The 20,828-nt window shown below is 41.8% G+C and overlaps 1 long non-coding RNA gene across 1 annotated transcript; it reads left to right on the top strand.

The window, feature by feature from the left end:
- Nucleotides 1–837: 837 nt before the first annotated feature.
- LOC119266414 lies at nucleotides 838–2,794 on the top strand. The gene is made up of 4 exons (XR_005132026.1): nucleotides 838–1,418; nucleotides 1,927–2,024; nucleotides 2,088–2,181; nucleotides 2,562–2,794. It is a non-coding gene; the product is annotated as an uncharacterized LOC119266414 (long non-coding RNA).
- Nucleotides 2,795–20,828: the final 18,034 nt, after the last annotated feature.

Genomic DNA, 20,828 nt, shown 5'->3' with positions numbered 1-20,828 from the left:
ATTAATTAATCAAATGCTTAGACAAGCGAGTATCTTGTCTAGTTGATTCCCATCACATGAACGCTACAACTACCTACAAAAAGTAACAGAGGACAAACACAATTTTCACCGAACAATGAGGAACAAAAATTTCGGAGCACTATGCTACTGGCATGAAGAAACATCGCATCATAGAGACTGTCTACTGAAACGCACACATATGTGTCAGTCCTGAATCCTGATGAATATGTACGTCGCATGCATGCCTACACTATCATGAAACCTCTAAGCTATAAATGAATTGAAACCCACCAAGATGCAACTGCTACCCGAGCCATTCATATCATCAACAGTACTACATGCGCCCATATGAATGTATTAATGAGAGGAACAATTCTAGATAATTAACCAGACAACAAGGGGATACCTGCTTGCATTTACCTACAGCTCGGTGGTGCGTGTGTTCATAGGTGATCAAGACTGTGCAGGCGAGGAAGCAGTAGAGGTCATTTGATGCTATTTTTCCGTTCGAATGATTTCGTTGTTGTACCTAGTTTAATCTCAACCCTTAGATTTTTTATTTTAAAAGATTATGGTATTATGAAGGATAAACCATCACCACCTCCAAACTTAGTTGTAAAGTTGTTCTAATCTATTTTTTAAAAGATTTTTTGAGACAATTTTAAAAGATTTATTGGAAAATATTTTTAAAAACAAAGTAAGAAAATCTTTTTAACAAAAAAAGGATGCAGGCGAACTGGGCCGGCCCAAGGCCAGCCACAGCCAGCCACCAAACCCCACCCGCAGCCCACCGCATCGCCTCCCCCTCGTCCTCTTCTTATCGATCCCCTCTCATCGCCCAAACCCTAACTCATATCCCCTCCATTCCCCCGCCTCCCCTTGTCTCCCTCTCCCCGATCCAGATTGACAACGCCAGCTTCCTCTCTCCCTCGCCTGCAGGTCCCTCCACTGCCGTCCCTCCTACCCCAGCATCGGCCATCCTCCCTTCCGCCACCTTCTCATGTCCCAGTCACTCGCCTTTGTCCTCCTGCTGCCGATCGTGCGCGCCGCCCAACCTCACCAGTGACATATGCACTGCCGCCAGCAGGCACGGCGTCGCGGTCAACCGGCTCGTCGGCGTGCACATGCTTCAACGCACGCTGCTCCATCGAGCTGGCCGGACCGCGGCGACGCGTGACCTCGGGTTTGTGGTTGCTTTTCCCCATGCCGGCCATGACTCTTCGGCAACCAGGACGGCAACGGCATCGACGGGATCCTCGAACGGCTGTCGTCCACCTCGCGCTGCAGGGAGGGGTCTGTTGTCTCCTCGCACGAGGGGGCGGCCGTGTTCGTCGTTCCCCACCCTGGCAGTTGATCCTGGCTGCCGTTGCTTCACTAGCCTCTTCCGCCGGCGTCTCCGTGAGGGCGCTCGACCCTAGGTAGGCCATGGAAGCGCCGGACCTCAAGGCCGGCCGTGCTGCTCCTGCTCCGGCTGTGCTCTTGCTCCGGCTGAGCACACCCATAAGTATATTTATATAAGAATATTTTTGTGAGAAATATGTGTCATTTCAACGCTCTTTTGTGCGATTTAGGCATTCTGTAATTAACTTGTCAAAGATTAAAAATTGGGTATGTCTATGCCATATGCTCCCTGTAGTTGGGACACTATGATATTGTCATTTTTATTTTCATGTTAGCCTGGTGAACCTTATCATATGAACTGTTGTACTAGATGGTTTCTAGGTGTATATCTATGGATGCACTCAATATCTAGTATGTAACATTTAATGTTTTTTGTGACTTTGCCATGGATAGTTAGCGTCGGAATTTTTTGGTGCACAAATGTTCACATTGCCTCAAGGGTGTATATTTTACTGTATTAGAACAACTGTATGCTTCCCTCATTGATGCTATTACAGATAATATATTTGAGTACACTGATTCCAGAGGGGTCGTGCCTGAGGAGACCGAGCTCGTCGTGCTGCTCTTTTTCAATGTCAACAAGGGAATGGCCGACGAGGATAACAGGGTCCCTGCACCAACAGGTTAGGTTTCACTGGCTTCTCGGTAGTTCTCGGACCGCTCCCTAATTTTCCTTGGTCTTGTAGGTAACTGGCGCAGCCGCTGTAACATGAGACGCTGGACTGGATGAAGGATCATGAAGAGAACAACTACACAATGTTGTGGATGAACAGGATGATGGTAAGTAATTCTTGAGTATGATAACATTTCATCTAGCTCAACCATGTTAACTTTGAACAAAATCTTGAGCTATCTCAGTTTATCCATACCTTGCAAGACATTTGGTGAGAATATTTGAAAAACCATACAAGGCTTCTCTGTATTCACCTTCTATCATGCTGCATTTCACACTATGATCTTCTTTAGATGCACACCGCTCACTTTTTAAGAAAATGTGTGATGTAAATACTGGGAATGTGGATATATAATGTATGTAACTGTGGCTGTAACAAATTATTGTAAATTGTTGAATGTTCTATTGTTTCAGAAGGATAAACCAAGATATTTTATTTACCATGTATTATTTGTCACTGAGTAATGATCTAGGGTTGTGTGTGTAGGGAGGGTGAATCAGATCTAGGAGCACATCGACTACGAAGTTTGCCGACACGCAAGTATCGTATGTGTGTCTACTCGTCCAACCTGGTAATCCACCATTTGGTCTCCTTTGATTGATATCCTCCAAAATAAGAGGAGATTCTTTTTTTGCTTAATCTCCTTGTGTATGTGCTTCTTGCACCTATTGATGCTACAAGTTAAGTAATCAGATAAGCCCTTCATGTGTTGTATGCAACTTTTGCTCCAGTTTGTTGTACTGGGCATGAACTATTGTCAAGATGCCAACATGTTCTTCATTTTCTTTTGACGCAACAGTTAGCTGGATGCGGGAGAATCAATGCACATAAAATTGTTCTTTCTCTATTTTAAAGCATTGAAGACCTTAATATTCTTTCTCTATTCTAAGTAAATAATTTGGTTGGGCTTCTAGAATAAGCTGGGTAGGGGGCAATGATGACCCACAAGTATAAGGGACCTATCGTAGTCCTTTCGATAAGTAAGAGTGACAAACCCAACGAGGAGCAGAAAGAAATAATAAGCGGTTTTTAGTAAGGTATTCTCTGCATGTACTGGAATAAGTGGTAACAGAGAGTTTTGTGATAAGATAAATTGTAACGAGCAACAAGTAACAAAAGTAAATAAAGTGCAGCAAGGTGGCCCAATCCTTTTTGTAGCAAAGGACAAGCTGGAACAAGCTCTTATAATAGGAAAAGCGCTCCCGTGGACACATGGGAATATCGTCAAGCTAGTTTTCATCACGTTCATATGATTCGCGTTCGATACTTTAATAATTTGATATGTGGGTGGACCGGTGCTTGGGTGCTGTTCTTACTTGAACAAGCATCCCACTTATGATTAACCTCTATTGCAAGCATCCGCAACTACAACAAAAGTATTAAGGTAAACCTAACCATAGGATGAAACATGTGGATCCAAATCAGCCCCTTAGAAAGCAATGCATAAACTATGGTTTAAGCTTCTGTCACTCTAGCAACCCATCATCTACTTATTACTTCCCAATGCCTTCCTCTAGGCCTAAATAATGGTGAAGTGTTATGTAGTCGACGTTCACATAACACCACTAGAGGCTAGACAACATACATCTTATCAAATATCAAACGAATACCAAATTCACATGACTACTAATAGCAAGACTTCTTCCTTGTCCTCAGGAACAAACGTAATTACTCACAAAGCATATTCATGTTCATAATTAGAGGGAAAATAATATGCATATAGGATCTGAACATATGATCTTCCACCAAATAAACCAACTAGCATCAACTACAAGGAGTAATCAACATTACTAGCAACCTACTAGCACCAATCCCGGACTTTGAGACAAGAATTGGATACAAAAGATGAATTAGGGTTTGGAGATGAGATGGTGCTGGTGAAGATGTTGATGGAGATTGCCCTCTCCTGATGAGAGGAGCGTTGGTGATGATGATGGTGATGATTTCCCCCTCCCGGAGGGAAGTATCCCCGGCAGAACAGCTCTGCCGGAGCTCTAGATTGGTTCCGCCAAGGTTCCGCCTCGTGGCGACGGAGTCTCGTCCCAAAAAGTTCCTTCCTATTTTTTTATCATCGGAAGACTTCATATAGGAGAAGATGGACGTTGGAGAGCCACCATGGGGCCCACGAGGTAGGGGGGCGTGCCCTAGGAGGGGGGCGCGCCCCCCACCCTCGTGACCAGGGTGTGGGCCCCTGGCTTTCATCTTTGGCGAGGATTTTTATTTATTTTAAAATGTTTCGTGGAGTTTTAGGACTTTTGGAGTTGCGCAGAATAGATCTCTAATATTTGCTCCTTTTCCAGCCCAGAATTTCAGCTGCCGGCATTCTCCCTCCTTATGTAAATCTTGTAAAATAAGAGAGAATAGCCATAAGTATTGTGACATAAAGTGAAATAACAGTCCATAATGCAATAAATATCGATATAAAAGCATGATATAAAATGGATGTATCAACTCCCCCAAGCTTAGACCTCGCTTGTCCTCAAGCGAAAAGCCGATAACAATAAATATGTCCTCATGTTTAGAGGTAGAGGCGTCGATAAAAATAAAATATGGACATGAAGGCATCATGATTATTCTCATAACAGCAACATATATATATTTTGTCATATGATTACTTATGTTCAAGTGATGATCTATTCACAATGCAAAAATATAAATTATAGACCTTATTGGGCTCCGACAAACTATAATCTCAGTCATTGAAGCAATTGCAATTTATCATAACATCGGAAAGAGTCTATGTCAGAGCTAAAAAGCAAGTCCACATACTCAACTATCATTTAGTCCTCCATAATTGCTAACACTCACGCAATACTTGTGGAGTTTTAATCGGACACAAAGAAAGATAGGGGCTTATAGTTTTGCCCCACAACCTTTTACCTCAAGGGTAATGTCAACAATAATGGTTCATGCTCCCCTACATTCAATTTTATATATATATATATATATATATATATATATATATATATATATATATATATATATATATATCATGTTCTTTCCAACATGCTGAGCTTGCCAAAGGATAAAATGAAAAAGAAAAGGTAAAGATCACCATGACTCTTGCATAAGGTAGAAGATAATAATAAAGGATAGGTCCTTCGCAGAGGGATGCAGAGGTTGCCATGCGCTTTTATGGTTGGATGCATAAAATCTCAATGTGAAAGAACGTCACTTTATATTGCCCCTTGCGATATGAACCTTTATTATGCAGTCTGTTGCTTTTATTAGTTCCACATCACAAGATTGTATAACGCTTATTTCTCCCACACCAATCAATCATACATATTTAGAGCAATTTTTATTGCTTTGCACCGATGACAACTTACTTGAAGGATCTTACTCAATCCATAGGTAGATATGGTGAACTCTCATGGCAAAACTGGTTTAAGGGTATTTGGAAGCACAAGTAGTATTTCTACTTGGTGCTGAGAATTTGGATAGCATGACGGGAAAAGGCAAGCTCAACAATTTAGAGGATCCATGACAACATACTTTATCTCAGATATAAAAAAGACACAACTCATTACATTTTCTTCCATGTCCAACATCAACTCTTTAGCATGTCATATTTTAATGAGTGCTCCCAATCATAAAAGATGTCAATGATAATATATCTATATGTGAAAACCTCTCTTTCCTTATTATTTCCTATTAATTGCAACAATGACCAAAGCTATGTCTGCCAACTCCCAACAATTTTTAATCATCATACTCTTTCTATGCGAAGTCAGTACTCTCAATAAGATCAATATGAACTTTTTGTTTCTTTTTATTCTTTTTCTCTTTTCTTTTATTCACCCAAGATCATGGAAAAATAATCAAGCCCTTGACTCAACACTATTCTTTATTATATATAGCTCACGGACTCGATTACAAAGAGAGATCATAAAGCAAACTCAAAACTAGATCATGCCATAAACTTTATTCTACTAGATCAAGATACTACTAATAGGATTGAACTAAGAAAAATGATAAAGATAGGAGTTGTGATTGTGATACGATACTGGGGCACCTCCCCCAAGCTTGGCAGTTGCCAAGGGGAGTACCCATACCCATGTGATTATGTCTCCTTTGTCGGTGAAGAAGGTGGTGGTGATGTTGGCTTAGTTGATGGCTTAGGCTTCTTCCTTAATTTGCGCTTGGGGACGGCATTTTGATCCCTCAAATCATCAATCTCCCACTCCAGGGTTAATGGTGCTTCATCTTCATCTGAGCTCGTCTCCTCCTTCCCCTTGGGTTCATAGTCCTCTTCTTCCTCCGTGGTCCATCCATCATGTTCCACATCTCCATAGAACTTGGGATTTGCTAAGTAATCATCCACATAGCTTTCTCCTTCCGAATCCTCGGAAGACATGTTGATTTAATCTACAACGGGACAGCTCAAAACGAAAACAGAGGATATTTGCGTGATACGGGAGTCAAAACCTTCGGGAGGTTATATAATGAATTTTTACCGACCAAAATATGTATCGTGCAAGAAAACAGAGTCCGGAAGGCACACGAGGTGCTCACGAGGTAGGGGGGCGCGCCCAGAGGGGTAGGGCGCGCCCACCACCCTCGTGGGGCCCTCGTGTCCTTCCCGGACTGCTACTTATTTTTCTATTTTTCTAAATATTCCAAAATGGAGAAATATTGCCTTAAAATTTGTTTTGGAGTCGGTTTATTTACCGTACCACATACCTATTCCTTCTCGGAGTCTGAAACGTTCCGAAAAGTGTCCCTTGTGTATTCCTCTGGGGCTACGGTTTCAATAATATTGGTTTCAACATTTATGGGATTACCTGAGATATAATGTTTAATTCTTTGACCGTTTACCACCTTCGGATATGTGCCTTCAAAGTTGTTGATTTTTATGGCACCAGAACGATAGACCTCCTCGATAACGTAGGGGCCTTCCCATTTAGAGAGAAGTTTTCCTGCAAAAAATCTTAAACGTGAGTTGTATAGCAATACATAATCACCTACATTAAACTCACGCTTTTGTATCCTTTTGTCATGCCATCTTTTAACTTTTTCTTTAAACAACTTGGCATTTTCATAAGCCTGGGTTTTCCATTCATCAAGTGAGCTAATATAAAATAACCTCTTCTCACCGGCAAGTTTGAAATCATAGTTAAGCTCTTTAATAGCCCAATATGCCTTATGTTCTAGTTCGAGAGGTAAGTGACATGCTTTTCCATAAACCATTTTATACGTAGACATACCCATAGGATTTTTGTATGCAGTTCTATATGCCCATAATGCATAATCAAGTTTCTTAGACCAATTCTTTCTAGACCTATTAACAGTCTTTTGCAAAATTAATTTGAGCTCTCTATTGCTCAACTCTACTTGACCACTAGACTGTGGGTGATAAGGAGATGCAATTCTATGATTAACATAATATTTAGCAAGCATTTTACGGAAGGCACCATGAATAAAGTGTGAACCACCATCAGTCATTAAATATCTAGGGACTCCAAACCTCGGAAAAATAACTTCTTTAAGCATTTTAATAGAAGTGTTATGATCAGCACTACTAGTTGGAATAGCTTCTACCCACTTAGTAACATAATCAACAACAACTAAAATATGTGTGTATCCATTAGAGGCAGGAAAAGGTCCCATATAATCAAAGCCCCAAACATCAAACGGTTCAATAACAAGAGAATAATTCATAGGCATTTCTTGACGTCTACTAATATTACCAATTTTTTGACATTCATCACAAGACAAGACAAACTTACGGGCATCCTTGAAGAGAGTAGGCCAATAAAAACCAGATTGCAATACCTTATGTGCAGTTCTATCTCCAGCGTGGTGTCCTCCATAAGCCTCAGAATGACACTTGCGTAGGATCTGTTCCTATTCATACTCAGGTACACAACGTCTAATAACACCATCTACTCCTTCTTTATAAAGATGTGGGTCATCCCAAAAGTAATGTCTTAAGTCATAGAAAAACTTCTTCTTTTGCTGGTATGTGAAGCTAGGTGGTATAAACTTAGCAACAATATAATTAGCATAATCAGCATACCATGGAGTACTATGAGAAGTACTTATAACATTTAATTGTTCATCAGGAAAGTTATCATTAATAGTTAGTGGGTCATCAAGAACATTCTCTAACCTAGACAAGTTGTCCGCAACGGGGTTCTCTGCTCCCTTTCTATCAACAATATGCAAATCAAATTCTTGTAGCAAGAGAACCCATCTAATAAGTCTAGGTTTTGCGTCTTTCTTTTCCATAAGGTATTTAATAGCAGCATGATGCTTCTTCAGAGTTTTCAATAATCTTTCTTCTTCATGCTCTGAAAGGTTAGCACTAATAATAACAGGATATATCTTCTTTTCATAAAGATAAGCATATTAAAGATTATTAGGCACCCTTGGGTGGAGGAGGATCCCCTAAAATTTCAACATGCAAATTGTGTTGCAGAATAGGTTCCTATTTAAAGAATACTTCATCTATTTCCCTTCTTTCATTCATGAACATATCATTTTCATGGTCTAGCAAATAGTGTTCTAAAGGATCACTAGGAGGTACGGCAATAGAAGCAAGACCAATAATTTCATCCTTACTAGGTAATTCTTCCTCACAATGTTGTTTACTAAATTTAGAGAAATTAAACTCATGAACCATATCATCCAAGCCAATAGTAACAACATTCTTTTCGCAATCTATCCTAGTATTAACAGTGTTCAAGAAGGGTCTACCAAATATAATGGGATAAAAGCTATCTTGCAGAGAAGTAAGAACAAGAAAATCAGGAGGATATTTAGTTTTCCCACACAAGACTTCAACATCTCTAACAATTCCAATTGGTGAAATAGTATCTCTATTGGCAAGTTTAATTGTGACATCAATACCTTCTAACATAGCAGGTGCAATTTCATTCTTAATTTCTTCGTATAAAGTATGCGGTATAACACTCGCACTCGCACCCATATCACATAAGCCATGATAACAATGATCTCCTATTTTAACAGAAATAATAGGCATGCCTACCATAGGTATATGTTTATCTTTAGCACAAGGTTTAGCAATTCTAGCAGTTTCACCTTCGAACTGAATAACATGCCCATCAATATTATCAGACAAGAGATCTTTAACAATAGCAATATTAGGTTCTACTTTAACTTGCTCAGGAGGTGTATAAGTTCTAATATTTAATTTACGAACAACAGTTGAAGCTTTAGCATGATCCTTTACTCTAACAGGGAAAGGTGGTTTCTCAACATAAGAAGTAGGAACAATAGGATCATTATAAGTGACAGTCTTTTCTTAAACTTTAATAGGTGCAGCTACTTTTACTTCTATGGGAGGATGATATTTAAACCACTTCTCCTTAGGGAGATCAACATAAGTAGCAAAAGATTCATAGAAAGAAGCTACTATCTCAGAGTCAAGTCCATATTTAGTGCTAAACTTACGGAAAATATCGGTGTCCATAAAAGATTTAACACAATCAAACTTAGGTGTCATACCTGACTCCTTACCTTCTTCGAGGTCCCAATCTTCAGAGTTGCGTTTAATTCTATCCAATAAATTCCATTTAAATTCAATAGTCTTCAACATAAAAGAGTCAACACAAGAAATATTGAGCATGGTTTGATTATTATGAGAAAGCCGAGCATAAAAACATTGCATAATTATTTCTCTCGAGAGCACATGATTGGGGCATGAATATAACATTGATTTAAGCCTCCCCCAAGCTTGAGCGATGCTTTCTCCTTCGCGAGGCCAGATATTATATATATAATTGCGATCATGATGAACGAGATGCATAGGGTAATACTTTTGATGAAATTACAACTTCAATCTTTTATAGTTCCATGATCTCATATCATCACATAGCCTATACCATATCAATGTGTCTCCCTTCAAAGATAAAGGGAAGACCTTCTTCTTAGCAACATCATCGGGTATACCTGCAAGCTTAAATAATCCACAAACTTCATCCACATATATTAAGTGCTCATCAGGATGCTTTGTTCCATCTCCTGTAAAAGGGTTAGCTAGCAGTTTTTCCATCATACCCGAAGGAAATTCCAAAGGAGTTTCATTTTCAATAGGTCAATAGGTTGAGGAGAAACTCTTTGCTCTACTAGACGGGGTGAAGATACCCCGAACAAGCCCCTCAGAGAATTACTTTCCATAGTAACAAGTGATAGTAAATTTCAGCACACTATATAAATTTTTCCTTACCAAATTCCACCTACCAAAGGCGCTACACTCCCCGGCAACGGCGCCAGAAAAGAGTCTTGATGACCCACAAGTACAGAGGATCTATCGTAGTCCTTTCGATAAGTAAGAGTGTCGAACCCAACGAGGAGCAGAAGGAAATGATAAGCGGTTTTCAGCAAGGTATTCTCTGCATGTACTGAAATAAGTGTTAACAGATAGTTTTGTGATAAGACAAATTGTAACGAGCAACAAGTAACAAAAGTAAATAAAGTGCAGCAAGGTGGACCAATCCTTTTTGTAGCAAAGGACAAGCCGGAACAAACTCTTATAATAGGAAAAGCGCTCCCGAGGACACATGGGAATATCGTCAAGCTAGTTTTCATCACGTTCATATGATTCGCGTTCGATACTTTGATAATTTGATATGTGGGTGGACCGGTGCTTGGGTGTTGTTCTTACTTGAACAAGCATCCCACTTATGATTAAACTCTATTGCAAGCATCCGCAACTACAACAAAAGTTTAAGGTAAACCTAACCATAGCATGAAACATGTGGATCCAAATCAGCCCCTTACGAAGCAACGCATAAACTAGGGTTTAAGCTTCTGTCACTCTAGCAACCCATCATCTACTTATTACTTCCCAATGCCTTCCTCTAGGCCCAAATAATGGTGAAGTGTTATGTAGTCGACGTACACATAACACCACTAGAGGCTAGACAACATACATCTTATCAAAATATCAAACGAATATCAAATTCACATGACTACTAATAGCAAGACTTCTCCCTTGTCCTCAGGAACAAACGTAATTACTCACAAAGCATATTCATGTTCATAATCAGAGGGGTAATAATATGCATATAGGATCTGAACATATGATCTTCCACCAAATAAACCAACTAGCATCAACTACAAGGAGTAATCAACACTACTAGCAACCTACTAGCACCAATCCCGGACTTTGAGACAAGAATTGGATACAAGAGATGAACTAGGGTTTGGAGATGAGATGGTGCTGGTGAAGATGTTGATGGATATTGCCCTCTCCCGATGAGAGGAGCGTTGGTGATGATGATGGTGATGATTTCCCCCTCCCGGAGGGAAGTATCCCCGGCAGAACAGCTCTGCCGGAGCTCTAGATTGGTTCCGCCAAGGTTCCGCCTCGTGGCGGCGGAGTCTCATCCCAAAAAGTTCCTTCCTATTTTTTCTCATTGAAATACTTCATATAGGAGAAGATGGACGTCAGAGAGCCACCAGGGGGACCACGAGGTAGGGGGGCGCGTTCCCCACCCTCATGAGCAGGGTGCGGGCCCCCTGGCCTTCATCTTTGGCGAGGATTTTTATTTATTTATTTTAAGATGTTCCGTGGAGTTTCAGGACTTTTGGAGTTGCGCATAATAGGTCTCTAATATTTGCTCCTTTTCCAACCCAGAATTCCAGCTGCCGGCATTCTCCCTCCTTATGTAAATCTTGTAAAATAAGAGAGAATAGCCATAAGTATTGTGACATAAAGTGAAATAACAGTCCATAATGCAATAAATATCGATATAAAAGCATGATGCAAAATGGACGTATCAGGCAACTATGCCAGCTTATTCTAGAAGGCAGCAAAAGAACTGGCCTTTAGTAATTAGTATGATCTTCTGATGTTGAAGTCTCTTTAGGAGGTGGAGAGTTTACACAATATGATGTAATATGAATTTTAACTTACTAGTGTTTAATATTTCTAACCTGATTTATGGAAGGAACAAAAGCTGGGCCACGCAGCCACATAAAACCCTCTAAAATGCTCACTTCTTGCATCCATGTGACTTGCTTATATACATTGTCTGCATTCTACTCTTAGCTTGCTGCATTTTTCTTATTTCATGTTATGCTTAATTTGCTTCTCATGTGTTGTCCCTCCTGATGCCAGGACGAAACGCTTCTCTGATTGCTTGAAGAGGAAGACAATGGAGCCATGTTGTTGTTGTGCAACAGGCTATGTTATTCGTGATACCATTTTTCTGGGCTATGTAATCTTAGTTTGTGTGTGCTGGGATATTCAAAAGGCTATCTGTGTAATTTGAATCTGTGTTATGTTGTCTGGCCTCTGTAATCATATTTTGTGTGTGTTGGGATATTCAAAAAGCTATCTGTCTAATTTAATCTGTGATGTATTCTTGTACTACCTTTTCTGGTGCAAAGAGGTTAATCGACCTTTTTTGAGCTAAAAATGTTAAATAACTTATAATACATAATGGATCGGACATGGGTTTGGCTCAGTAAAATTGATGTGTATAAAGTTTTATAGGCCAGCCTTATTGTTTTTTACGGGCCAGCCTTATTGGGCTTGGCTTGCCAGAAATTATGGCGATTTATTGACCAATGCCACGTCAGATCTGTTGGCCACGTGGATGATGCCACATCAGATCCTATCTGGATGAGGCACACAAGTAATGATCAAAAATTTTGTCATTAAAAACGACGACCTAAATTTTTTGGTCTTAACAACTAAGACCAAAACTTAGAAAAGGTCATGTATGTTTGTTCTTGACGGCCAACTGTTGACCTTCTCAGTTTGGTCAAAAAAGGTCATATGTCGAAAATGATGACGATTTATTGACCAAAATAGGGGGTCACTATCAACCATATTTCTTGTAGTGTCCCCGCCGGTCGCCGTCGACACACGCCGCCCCGCCGCTGCACCACCGCCTCGACCTCGCCGTCATCCCCGTCCACCTCCTCGAGCCGCTGCCACTCCCCTACACCGTGCGGTGAGGCCTCGGCCTCTTCCTCTCTCCCCGTCCCCGTCGAGCTTCAATTCCGGCCATCGCTTGACCTCGACACACCGCCGAACCCCGGCCACCCCATGCCTGCGCCTACCACCACTCGACAGTGCACGTTCGAACACACCCAAGCCCTGCTGCAACCTGGTCGCCCCTGGCCTCTCCTCTCACGCCCGCACGCACCCCGTGGCCACGCGACGCACCCACCTGCCTCCCACTCACCCCCTTGCTCACTCCCTTCCCTGCTCGATGCACGCTGCTGCTACTACGCCCCACGGCTGCATCCGCCGCGCAGCGCCACCCGATGTCGTGCACGCTCGTGCTCGCGCCCTCGCCGCCCCTCGCGTCCGCTCCGCTCTGGCCGCCGCACTCCGCCCCGCCAGCCTGCGCCCGGTGCTGCCGGATTGCCCTTCCCACCCGCCGAAGCTCCACCCGCTATGCCTGGGAGCCCCTGACCGCGCGCTGCCAACCTCGACCATGCCTGGCCACGTACCGATGCGCCCGTGTCTTCCTTGGCCGCTCACCACTCCAGCTCCGCCACTCGCCGCCCCGTTCCAGCCTCCCTCGCCATGCTCCGCCTCCCCACGCAGGTCGTTGGCCGCTCGCCGTTGCCCGCATCGCCGCGCCGGCGCGACCGATTCCACACGGGCGTCGGCGCCCACAAAACCCGTCGCATGCTCGCCCATAACCCGCCTGTCCCAGTGCCCGCTAAGGCCCTCTCGGCCATTGACACGTGGGGCCCAGCCCCTGGAACGATAAAAAGGAAGAATAAAAAATGTTAAAATAAACAAATTATTAATTAATTAACTTAGTTAATTAATTCTATTAAATTAAACTAATCAAGTTTAGTTAAACTAATTAACTACTTAATCTAACTAATCTAAATTAGGGCTAAAAGTGAATGACATGCGGGTCCCCTGGCCCACTTTGACCAGTCAACTGGGACTGTTGATTGCTGACTCAATAGCTAACAGGTCCCATCTGTCATACACATGAACACACTGCTGGGTACACTTCCGTGTACCCATAGCAGTTTCTGTATTTAATATTTTGAATTAAATTAAACCAGGATATTATAAAATCATTTAAATATAAAATAATCCGTAACTCGGATGAAAATACATTGTACATGAAAGTTGCTCAAAACGACGAGACAAATCAGGATACGTAGCCCGTTCGTCCGCCACACATCCCTAGCATAGTGAACCTGCAACTTTCCCCCTCCGGTTCATCAGTCCGAAAACGTGAAACACCGGGCATACTTTCCCTAATGCTTCCTTCCTTCGTCGGTATCACCTCTTACTGCGTTAGGGCACACCTGGCACCGTTACTTGTCATGTCATGCATCATTATCCATTTGTTTGCATTGTATTTATTGTTTCTTCCCCCTCTTCTCTCCGGTAGACTACGAGACTGGCGCAGTTGTTGGTGCCCCAATCGACTACGCTGTTGATGACCCCTCCTTGCCAGAGCAACCAGGCAAGCCCCCCCCCCCTTGATCACCAGATATCGCCTATTCTTCTCTCTACTGCTTGCATTAGAGTAGTGTAGCATGTTACTGCTTTTCGTTAATCCTCTCCTGATCCATAGCCTGTCTTTGCTACTAATGTTGTTACCTTTACCTGTAATCCTAAATGCTTAGTATAGGATGCTAGTATTCCATCAGTGGCCCTGCATTCTTGTCCATCTGCCATGCTATACTATCGGGTCATGATCACTAGGGAGGTGATCACGGGTATATATATACATAATACATGATATTTGTGGTGACAAAAGTTGGGTCGGCTCGTAGTGTACCCGCGAGTGATTCACGGATTGGGACTGAAAGGACGTTTGTCCTGATGGCCCTCTGAGTGGACCTTTGTGGCGAAGCGATAGGGCAGGTTGAGACCACCTAGGAGAGAGGTGGGCCTGACCCTGGTCGACGCCCGCGGTTAACATGCTTAATGAGATCTTGGTATTTGATCTAAGTCTGGCCACTGGCCTATACGCACTAACCAACTACGCGGGAACAGTTATGGGCACTGGACGTCGTGGTATCAGCCGAAGCCTTCTTGACGTCAGGGACTGAGTGGCGCACGCCGGATTGGACTGGAACACCTGCTCTTGTATTAGGGAGGCTAGGTCTGCTTCCGCCCACCCACGCAACATGTAGGTGTGCAATGGGTGATGGGCCCAGACCCCTGCGCCATAGGATTTAGACCGGCGTGCTAACCTCTCTGTTGTTCCTATGTGGGGATGCAACGTGTTGATCTTTCAAGGCTGGGCATGACCCAGGAAAGTGTATCCGGCCAAAGGGGATTGAGCATGTTGGGAAATGTGGTGCACCCCTGCAAGGAAGTTTATCTATTCGAATAGCCGTGTCCCTCGGTAAAAGGACGACCCAGAGTTGTACCTTGACCTTATGAAAAGTAGAACCGGACACTTAATAAAACACACCCTTTCAAGTGCCAGATACAACCCGGTGATCACTCTCTCAAAGGGCGACAAGAGGAGGATCGTCGGGTAGGATTATGCTATGCGATGATACTTGGTTAACTTACCATCTACTCTCTTCTACTGCTTCAAGATGGAGGCTGCCAGAAGCGTAGTCTTCGATAGGACTTGCTACCCCCCTCTTATTCTAGCATTCTGCAGTTCGGTCCACATCTACTACCCCTTTCATTGATACCAATGCATATGTAGTGTAGCTCCTTGCGAGTACTTTGGATGAGTACTCACGGTTGCTTTGCTCCCCCTTTTTCCCCTTTCTATACCCAGTTGTTGCGACCAGACGTCGGAGTCCAGGAGCCAGACGCCACCGTCGACGACGACTCCTACTACACTGGAGGTGCCTACTACTACATGCAGGCTGCTGACGATGACCAGGAGTAGTTTAGGAGGATTCCAGGTAGGAGGCCTGCGCCTCTTTAGACATGTATCCCAGTTTGTGCTAGCCATCTTATGGAAACTTATTTAACTTATGTATTTACTCAGATATTGTTGCTTCCGCTGACTCGTCTATGATCGAGCTCTGGTATTCGAGCCCTCGAGTCCCCTGGCTTGTAATATGATGCTTGTATGACTTATTTTATTTTTAGAGTTGTGTTGTGATATCTTTCCGTGAGTCCCTGATCTTGATTGTACATGTTTGCATGTATGATTAGTGTATGATTGAATCGGGGGCATCACAAGAGGCTTCTCTCTTGAAGATAACATGCGGTGGGTAAACAAATTACTGTTGAGTGATGTCTACTATGCAACTTGTTCTTGTAGACATGTGTTGGGCCTCCAAGCATAGAATTTTGTAGGACATTAGCAATATTCCCTCAAGTGGATGACCTAAGGTTTATCAATCCGTGGGAGGTGTAGGATGAAGATGGCCTCTCTCAAACAACCCTGCAGCCAAATAATAAAAAGTCTCTTGTGTCCCCAACACATCAAATACAATGGAAATTTGTATTGGTGCAATAGTTTGGCAAAGATATGGTGATAAAAGTGTAGTAATGATAGTAGATATTGATTTTCAAAATAAGAACAAAAAAACAGCAAGGTAGCGATTGATAAAACGGAGCACAAACGGTATTGCAATGCTTGAAAATGAGGCCTAGGTTCCATACTTTCACTGGTGCAATATCTCAACAGTGCTAATATAATTGGATCATATAACCACCCCTCAAAGTGCGATGAATAATCACTCCAAAGTTCCTATGTAGATGAGAACATAAGAAGAAATCGTTTGTAGGGTACGAAACCACCTCGAAGCTATTCTTTCCGATCGATCTATCCAAGAGTTCGTATTAAAATAACACCAAATAATTTCAAATTCATAATACTCAATCCAACACAAAGAACCTCAAAGAGTGCCCCAAGGTTTCTACCAGTGAAAAAAAGATGAGAACATGCCTCAACCCCTATGCATAGATTACCCCAATGTCACTGCGGGAATCCGCGAGTTGAATGCCAAAACACGTATCAAGTGAATCAATATGATACCCCATTGTCACCACAAGTATTCATATGCAAGACATATATCAAGTGCTCTAAAATCCATAAAATTATTCAATCCGATAATGACGAAATCTCAAAGGGAAAAACTCAATTCATCACAACAAGATAAAGAGGGGAAAACACCATATGATCCGACTATATTAACGAAGCTCGCGATACGTCAAGATCGTGACATCTCAAGAACATGAGAGAGAGAGAGAGATTAAACACAGAGCTATTGGTACAAACCCTCAGCCCCGAGGGTGGACTACTCCCTCCTTATCGTGGTGGCCGCTGGGATGATGAAGATGGCCACCGAGATGATTCCCCCTCCAGTAGGGTGCCGAAATGGGGTCTAGATTGGTTTCTGGTGGCTACAAAGGCCTGCGGTGGTGGAACTTCTGATCTAGGGTTATTTCTGATGGTTTCTCTATTTATAGGATTTTTTGGTGTTGGTTTCACGCGAAGATGGGCCTCGAGGTGAGCACAACTCACCGGGGCAAGCCAGGCCCACTAGGCGCGCCCTGGTGGGTTGTGCCCTCCTCGTGGCTCTTCTGGTCCTCCCACAAACCTTTTGGGGTATCTTTCGTTCCAAAAAAATCATCAAAAAGTTTCAGCTCATTTGGAGAACTTTCATTTTTGCACAAAAAACAACACCATGGTAGTTCTGCTGAAAACAACGTCAGTCCTGGTTAGTTCCATGCAAATCATACCAAAACCATATAAAATTGTTGTAAACATGGCATGAATACTTCATAAATTATAGATACATTGGAGACGTTCAGCATCCCCAAGCTTAATTCCTACTCGTCCTCGAGTAGGTAAATTATAAAAGAAATAATTTATGAAGTGTGAATGCTAGCAAAGTGCACAAGTTTGATCAATGATAATTTCAATCACTTTTCCTAGCATCAGAACAACAACTCTTTCTTATAAAACTTCTCATGTTAAAGTAGCAACCAATTCACATGTTAAGGTTCAAACGATGAATTCTCTTGAAACTCAACAATCTATGTTCTCAGTTAGCAAGCGATTGTAATTCAACTTATTCAACAGAGTTTAAGTAAGAGCTCCACATACTCAACCATCATATAGTCTTCTATGATTGCTAACACTCATCGCATACACATGAGCAAAACGTTTCAACCGGACACATAGAAAGATAGGGGCTTATAATTTCGCCTCCCAACGTATTCACCTCAAGGGTGATGTCAACAATAATAACTCATGCTACTCATATCCAACTGGATATATGTGCCTAGATCTTTCCTCACCACATGAAGCTTGCCAGAAGAGAAAAATAAAAAGGAAAAGAGAGAAAAACTTTGACTCTTGCATGAAAGTAAATACATAAAAGTGAAATATAGGCCCTTCACAGAGGGAAGCAGAGGTTGACATGCGCTTATTTGTTTGTATGCTCAACCCCTTAGTGCAAAAGAACGTCACATTATATTGCCCCTTATGATAGCAACCATTATTATGCAGTTTGTCGCTTTTATCCTTTGCCATCACAAGTTCGTACAATGCGCAATTTTCTCTTACACTAAATGATCTAACACTTTTAGAAGCAATTTTTATTTCCTTATTGCACCGATGACAACTTACTTGAATGATCTTGCTCAATCCTTAGGTAGGTATGGTGGACTCTTTGAAAATAAGATTTGGGTTTAAGGGGTTTTGGATGCACAAGTAGTATCTCTACTTGGTGCAGAATTTTTAGCTAGCAAAGATGGGGGGCAAGCACCACATGTTGAAGGATCTATGACAATATAACTTCTACGTGAATATGGACAAACATAGACCATTACATTGTCTTCCTCGTCCAACATCAACAATTTTGGCATATAATATTTTGACGGGGGCTCACAATCATAAAAGATTTCCAAGATTGTGTATTTGCATGTGAAAGTTCTCTTCCTTCTACTAATCATTCATGATTTTTTTGTATGACCAATATTGTGATTGTCAAGATTCAAAAGATTTCACTTTCTAAACCCAATGTGAAGTTACCACTAGGCATGATATAATTTCAACTTCATGATATCTAATTCATTCAACAATTTACTCATAGGATATAAGTGAAGCACAAGAGTAAATGATGAGCTACTCCAAAAGATGTATAAGTGAAGATCAAGCGATTAGTTAAGTAAATAGGTAGCTATTTGAGGCCACTCTCTTATTCAAAAACTTTCAGAACTAAGCATTTTATTAAAACAGCAAGCAAAACAAAATAAAATGGCATTCCAAGAATAGCACACATCATGTGAAGAGGAAAAAACTTAGGCTCAACCGATACTAACCGATAATTGTTGACAAAGAAAGGTGGGATGCCTACCAGGGCATCCCTAAGCTTAGATGCTTGAGATTTCTTGAAATATTATCTTGGGATGCCTTGGGCATCCCCAAGAGTGAGCTTTTGTGTCTCCTTAATTCTTCTCATATCACGGTTTTCCTAAATCTCAAAAGCTTCCTCCACACAAAACTCAAGAATGACTCGTGAGATAAGTTAGTATAAACCAATGCAAAAACCTTATCATTCTCTACAGTAGATAATCACTAAAATTATTATTCAACATTGCACACTATATGCCTCTGCATATTTAATACTCATATCCTTGATACATCTCCAACGTATCTATAATTTTTGATTGCTCCATACTATTATATTATCTATTTTGGATGTTATTGGGATTATTTTTACACTTTTATACTATTTATGGGACTAACATATTAACCGGAGGCCCAACCCAAATTGCTGTTTTTTGCCTATTTTAGAGTTTCGTCGAAAACGAATATCAAATGGAGTCCAAACGGAATGAAACATTCAGGAAAGTTATTTTTGGAATGGAAGCAATCCAGGAGACTTGGAGTTTATGTCAGGGAAGCTTCGAGGTGCCCACAAGGCAGGGAGTCGTGCCTACCCCCTTGGGCACACACCCCACCCTCGTGGGCCCCTCATGGCTCCCCTGACCGACTTCTTTCGCCTATATATATATCAATATACCCTAGAAACATCAAAGAGCAGAATAGATCAGGAGTTCCGCCCCCAGAAGCCTCCGTAGCCACCGAAAACCAATCTAGACCCGTTCCGGCACCCTGCCGGAGGAGGGAATCCCTCTCTAGTGGCCATCTTCATCATCCCGGTGCTCTCCATGACGAGGAGGGAGTAGTTCTCCCTCAGGGCTGAGGGTATGTACCAGTGGCTATGTGTTTGATCTCTCTCTCTCTCTCGTGTTCTTGAGGTGGTACGATCTTGATGTATCGCAAGCTTTGCTATTATAGTTGGATCTTATGATGTTTCTCCCCCTCTACTATCTTGTGATGAATTGAGTTTTCCCTTTGAAGTTATCTTATCGGATTGATTCTTTAAGGATTTGAGAACACTTGATGTATGTAGAGCATGTGCTTATCTATGGTGACAATGGGATATCATGTGATCCACTTGATGTATGTTTTGGTGATCAACTTGCGAGTTCCGTGAACTTATGCATAGGGGTTGGCACACGTTTTCGTTTTGACTCTCCGGTAGAATCTTTGGGGCATTCTTTGAAGTTCTTTGTGTTGGTTGAATATATGAATCTGAGATTGTGTGATGCATATCATATAATCATACCCACGGATACTTGAGGTGACATTGGAGTATCTAGGTGACATTAGGGTTTTGGTTGATTTGTGTCTTAAGGTGTTATTCTAGTACGAACTCTATGATAGATCGAATGGAAATAATAACTTCATGTTATTTTACTACGGACTCTTGAATAGATCGATCAAAAAGGATAACTTTGAGGTGGTTTCGTACCCTACAATAATCTCTTCGTTTGTTCTCCACTATTAGTGACTTTGG

Source organism: Triticum dicoccoides, chromosome 1A, assembly GCF_002162155.2.
Source record: "Triticum dicoccoides isolate Atlit2015 ecotype Zavitan chromosome 1A, WEW_v2.0, whole genome shotgun sequence".
Taxonomy (NCBI): Eukaryota; Viridiplantae; Streptophyta; class Magnoliopsida; order Poales; family Poaceae; genus Triticum; species Triticum dicoccoides.
Note: the sequence above shows the minus strand (reverse complement) of the source record. Positions and strands in the feature narration are given on the sequence as shown.